The sequence below is a fragment of the Microtus pennsylvanicus genome, chromosome 6 (genome assembly GCF_037038515.1).
Source record: "Microtus pennsylvanicus isolate mMicPen1 chromosome 6, mMicPen1.hap1, whole genome shotgun sequence".
NCBI lineage: Eukaryota > Metazoa > Chordata > Mammalia > Rodentia > Cricetidae > Microtus > Microtus pennsylvanicus.
The window spans coordinates 127,802,335-127,808,025 of record NC_134584.1 but is presented as its reverse complement, the minus strand read 5'-3'; the positions used below and the strand labels follow the sequence as shown (position 1 = coordinate 127,808,025).

Genomic DNA, 5,691 nt, shown 5'->3' with positions numbered 1-5,691 from the left:
TTTTCCATTACTTGGCAACAAGCTAAGGACATTATAAAGAGATGTCCTACTTGTTCTTTCTATAATCAAACACCGTTGCCTGCAGGGAGTAACCCAAAGGGCACTAAGAGAAATGAAATCTGGCAGATGGATGTGTTCCACTTTATAGAATTTGGTAAATTAAAATATGTACACCACACCATAGACACGTATTCAGGTTTTCAATGGGCTACTGCCCTGAGCTCAGAAAAGGCTGATTCAGTAATCACACATTTATTGGAAGTTATGGCCATCATGGGTATACCTGCGCAAAGACAGATAATGGTCCAGCATATGTATCTAAGAAAATGAAACGCTTTTTTGATTATTATAATATAAAACACATTACAGGTATACCAAATAATCCTACAGGTCAGGCAGTTATAGAAAGATCAAATCGTACTATAAAGGATATGCTGAACAAACAGAAAGGGACCGAAATACCCCCAGAAATAGATTACATAATGCTTTATTAACCTTGAATTTTCTTAACGCTAATGAGAAAGGAACGACAGCAGCAGAAAGACATTGGATAATGGAAAAGTCTGCTGAACTAAATCAACCGATTTATTTCAAAGATGTGCTGACCTCTCAGTGGAAGCCAGGAGATGTGCTACGTTGGGGAAGGGGTTTTGCTCTTGTTTCCACAGGAGAAGAAAAATTGTGGATACCATCAAAATTAATAAAGTTTCGATTTGAAGAGGAGAAACCTCTTGGAAAGGAGAAATGACAATTCATCCACAATGATGATATTCATACAGGTGGTAAGAAAAACATATAGAATGGGGGCAGGGTTCTGTTCTTATCTCCACAGGAAAACACTCATCTTTGAGAAATTCAAGGGACCCTGGATGTTTGGATACTGACAGATGGAAAAATACCTGCCCGATAGGAAATATCAAGAAAACTGAATGGGTTGTGTAAGTAATATTAAACCATATTTCTAAATTTAGAAAGCTGGTTTTGAAGTTGGACTCTGGCTCAGTCCCTCTCCAATTCCAAGCCTGTTAGTAAGAGAAAAACCCAGAGTTTCTGGAGTTTCTGTCTCATGTCAAGAGCCATGATGTGGGACAGAAAGAAATATGAGTTTAGAAAACATCTTTGCTTTTCTTCATATCTATCATACTTTTCATGTCTTTCATTGAATATATATATATGTCTATATGATTAATGCTTAAGTTTTTCATAATGAACAATGAGTTTTTCCTGAAGTGACATTTGAAGTTTCCAGGAAGAAGATGGGGCCCCATAACAACAACTCCACCTGGTTGATATGACGTCATGATACTGATAGCGCTACAACAAGACCTGCTTTGGGTACCAGCTGCACAAGACAGTTCCAACTTGGTTAGCTGAAATGGTGCACATCTTATACAACATTTTGGCCAGACCTGCACAAAATACTCAGAGACTATTGGCAATTTTCAAAGACATTGATCTTGAAATTTAACCATCATTTTACTTTCACAGGATCCCCCAGAAAGAACGTCGCCCCCATGACAGCTGGAAGTAATTCTAGAGGACGACGTCCCCTCTCCCAGTAAAGTTTGCCCTTGGGTTTAGGGACATCATTTAGGGGTTGATTATAATTAGTATACGATTGAGGGTTGGGGGAGGAATTTTATAAGCTCAGGGATCATTTTGAAAAAAAAAAAGAGGGATGATGGGATAATAGATTTGTAATTGTGAGTTACTGTTTTTAGACAAATATATTGGTATAGATTCTTGTATATTGATACGAAGTTAAATTATATTGACTATTGTATGCATGCATGTTTCTACCTCTGTTTAAAACATTCTTATGTATTGACATATATTGTATTGATATATATATTGCACATATTTACCATATTGCAGTGTACATTTCTACCTCTGATTAAGATACTTACATAATGTTTGTGTATTGATATATATTTACCTACTGCAATGTATATTTGTACATTGTTTATCTTTGGAGGTCATTGTCCTCATTTGTTTCACAGTCGTTTATTGTCTTAGTCTTTAAGTTAGATAGTATTGAGAATTATATAGACTAATAGTCATCTAAGTTTGTCATTTATAATTAGACTAATCAGGTTCTTTAGATATATAGAGATTATACTCAGTATAGATAGATAATCTTCAACTTCTTCAAAGAGCTGTAGAAAATGGCCTTTAATCTAACTCAGAGTTTTGTGGTAGTGAGACACAATTGCTCCTGGCAACACCACTCTATTCCCGAGAGAATGTTGAGCACCAAAGACACTCCACCTGGAGCCTTTCCTTTTGGCAGAACTGGCCTTGGGGCAAAGAAATGCCCATACCTCAACCACTGACAAAGATACAGAGCGTGCATCAATGGATAAAACAGGGCTGTCTTAGTAAGGGTAAGATAGTTTTGAAAAGTTGCTTGCCTTTGAAAATGGTGTGTCAGTTATGTTAGGCCTTAGCCAAAGTTGGTTGCTTCAACGCTGCTAATGTGACTTTGGGTGATTGCCTAGGTAGCTAGTTGTCTCTGTGATTTGTTGCATGTTTTGGAAGTTGTTTTACTGAACTTCCTAATTAACCAGGTAACATTATTTCCCTTCTCAGATCTTCGATGGGGTTGAAGACTATATAGATGTAGTTACTTTTCTCTCATGACTTGGCCAAGTTATTTATTATACAAGACCTAAGCTAGTTAGAATAGGATATTTGTACTTATTGTATATAATTTCATAGTAGGTTTAGAACTCTCTTATTTAAACAAAAGGGGGAGGTGTTATGGGAGGTCCTCCCACTCCTCCAGCCTATCACCGCTGAGATACCAGCCCCTTGGGGCGTGGTCTCTCTCCCTTTAAAAAAGCGGCCACTTCCCTCTCCTCTCTCTCTTCACTTCCTGCTCCGCCGGTGACTTGACTTCCTTCCTGGTTACGCAGAGGGCTGACAGTGATCTGTAAGTTTTTTCCCCTTTAAATAAATACCACCCTATTAATCATAATTCCAAACTGGTGTGGCATTGTTTATGACTTACGTCTTCAAAGTGTGTATTCTTTGAGCTGATATGTACAGTCATAAGTAGAAAAACATTTGCTAAAATTGTTCAGGACTGCTTTCTGTTGTTTTGTTTCCTGTGTGGGTTTTGAATTAGGCTCTCACGTTTTTTTGACTGGCCGACAATTGGCTTTGTAACTGAAGATGACCTTGAACATCTGATGTACTTGACTTTATGTCGTAGAATTACAAGCATTAAACACAATGCCAAGTTTATACAGAGCAGTACTAAGCCTGGGTCTTCATGTATGCTGGACAAGCATTCTACCCACTGAATAACATTCCCACCAGGCATTCTGCTTTTGTATTAAAGCGTTTGCCTCTAAATGCTTACTGAACATTTTTATGTGTGTATCTTGTTTCTTTTTTTTTAGAGGGGTGCAATGAACTTTATTGATGGTATTCAAGAGAGTAGGTCTCCCTAAGCCCCCTCCTGCTATTCTGGTGGTCTGGGATGGAAACTGTGAGGGAGATGCTCAGTATTAAGGGTTAGTTAGGACAGGGACTGCTCAGCAGCCAAGGACCTCTCTCTTGCTGTGTCCTTGTTGGGATGGGTGGTCCAGGGCGGGCTTCTTACTCCTTGGAGGCCATGTAGGCCATGAGGTCCACCACTCTGTTGCTGTAGCCGAATTCATTGTCGTACCAGGAAATGAGCTTTACAAAGTTGTCATTGAGAGCAATGCCAGCCCCAGCATCGAAGGTGGAGTGTAGCTTAGGATGCCCTTTAGTGGGCCCTCGGATGCCTGCTTCACCACCTTCTTGATGTCATCATACTTGGCAGCTTTCTCCAGACGGCATGTCAGATCGACAACGGACACATTGGGGGTAGGAACGCGGAAGGCCATGCCCGTGAGCTTCCCGTTCAGCTCTGGGATGATTTTGCCCACAGCCTTGGCAGCGCCAGTGGACGCAGGGATGATGTTCTGGGCAGCACCACAGCCATCTCGCCACAGCTTCCCAGAGGGGCCATCCACAGTCTTCTGGGTGGCCGTGATGGTATGGACTGTTGTCATGAGTCCTTCCACAATGCCAAAGTTGTCATGGATGACCTTGGCCAAGGGGGCTAAGCAGTTGGTGGTGCAGGAAGCGTTGCTGACAATCTTGAGGGAATTGTCATACTTGTCATGGTTCACACCCATCACAAACATGGGGGCATCGGCAGAAGGGGCAGAGATGATGACCCTCTTGGCCCCACCCTTCAAGTGGGCCCCAGCCTTCTCCATGGTGGTAAAGACACTGGTAGACTCCACAACATACTAGGCGCCGTCATCCCCCCATTTGATGTTGGCGGGATCTCGCTCCTGGAAGATGGTGATGGCCTTCCCGTTGATGACAAGCTTCCCATTCTCAGCCTTAACTGTGCCTTTGAACTTGCCATGGGTGGAGTCATACTGGAACATGTAGACCATGTAGTTGAGGTCAATGAAAGGGTCATTGATGGCAACAACGTCCACTTTGCCAGAAGTGAAGGCAGCCCTGGTAACCAGGCATCCAATATGTCCAAATCCGTTCACTCCAACCTTCACCATCGTGTCTCTGGAACGAGGCTGGCACTGCACGAAAAGAAGCGGCTGTCTCCAGAACAGGGAGGAGCAGAGAGCCTGTATCTTGTTTCTTAACACGGTTCAAGTGTGCTCAGAATAGTATTTGTTAGTATCTCTCCCTCTTTCCCTGCCCTGTATCACTTCTTGAGGAAATGTCAACTTCATACAGAGTGCAGCAGTATGTGGAGATAAATCGATATTTGAAATTCATTATTTACTTTCTCACGGTTTCTTTTACTTTCCTAAGTGTTTTTTTAAAAAGTATTCTCTTTGACATTTGCCTATGACAATTATTTTGTTGTGTGCCTGTTGGAGACAGAGGCTTTCTATACATAGAAAAGCTGGCACCAAGCCATTATTATATAGGTCAGAGTGGCCCTCAAATTTTCATCCTCCTGCCTCAGCCTCCAAACTCCTAGGACTAGAGCTATGGTTACACACACACACACACACACACACAGAGAGAGAGAGAGAGAGAGAGAGAGAGAGAGAGAGAGAGAGAGAGAGAGAGAGGAAGAGAGACAGCAATTTTGTAACTTCCCTGACTTGCAGTCTTGTAGAAAGGAAAGGGAAACTCAGACCAGCTCTGTGTCAGACCTTTTTCCCAAACCACTGAAAATGGTGAAAGGAAGCTGTGGTTTGCAGAGAGATTGAGATTTATTTGAACTTTTTTCAAAGTTAAAACAGTTTCTCATTATAATTGAATGATATTGTTCCTGGGCTTCAGAGCAAAAGAAAACTAAAACTTGACAAAAGTTTTCAGTTTCTAAATAGTCTGCACACTCCGTTCTCCCTTGCAAACACCCATGGCCATCGAGGTAAAAATAAAACAGTGTAACACAAACATGTGAAATAAAACTTTGTTGCAGGCCCCACATGTGTCCCCACGCTTCCCCTGCAAATAGATGCGTGTGCAGAGGGCTTTGTGGTTCCGTAGAGGATAAGATGCAGTGTGTGAACTCTCCTGCATATGTCCTTTCTGCGTGATGTTCTGGCGCAAGAGTGTACCACACATATCAGTGGTTCCTTTACTGAATTGCCCCTGTATTTCTATTGTGACCATAATCGATGGAGTTATAAATATTTTGCACACTTTTTTATTGTGCTACTTATGTTT

At 41.5% G+C, this 5,691-nt stretch overlaps 1 pseudogene; it reads right to left on the bottom strand.

Annotated features, from left to right (window-relative positions):
- Nucleotides 1-3,587: 3,587 nt before the first annotated feature.
- On the bottom strand, nucleotides 3,588-4,621 carry LOC142853014 (glyceraldehyde-3-phosphate dehydrogenase pseudogene; annotated as a pseudogene).
- Nucleotides 4,622-5,691: the final 1,070 nt, after the last annotated feature.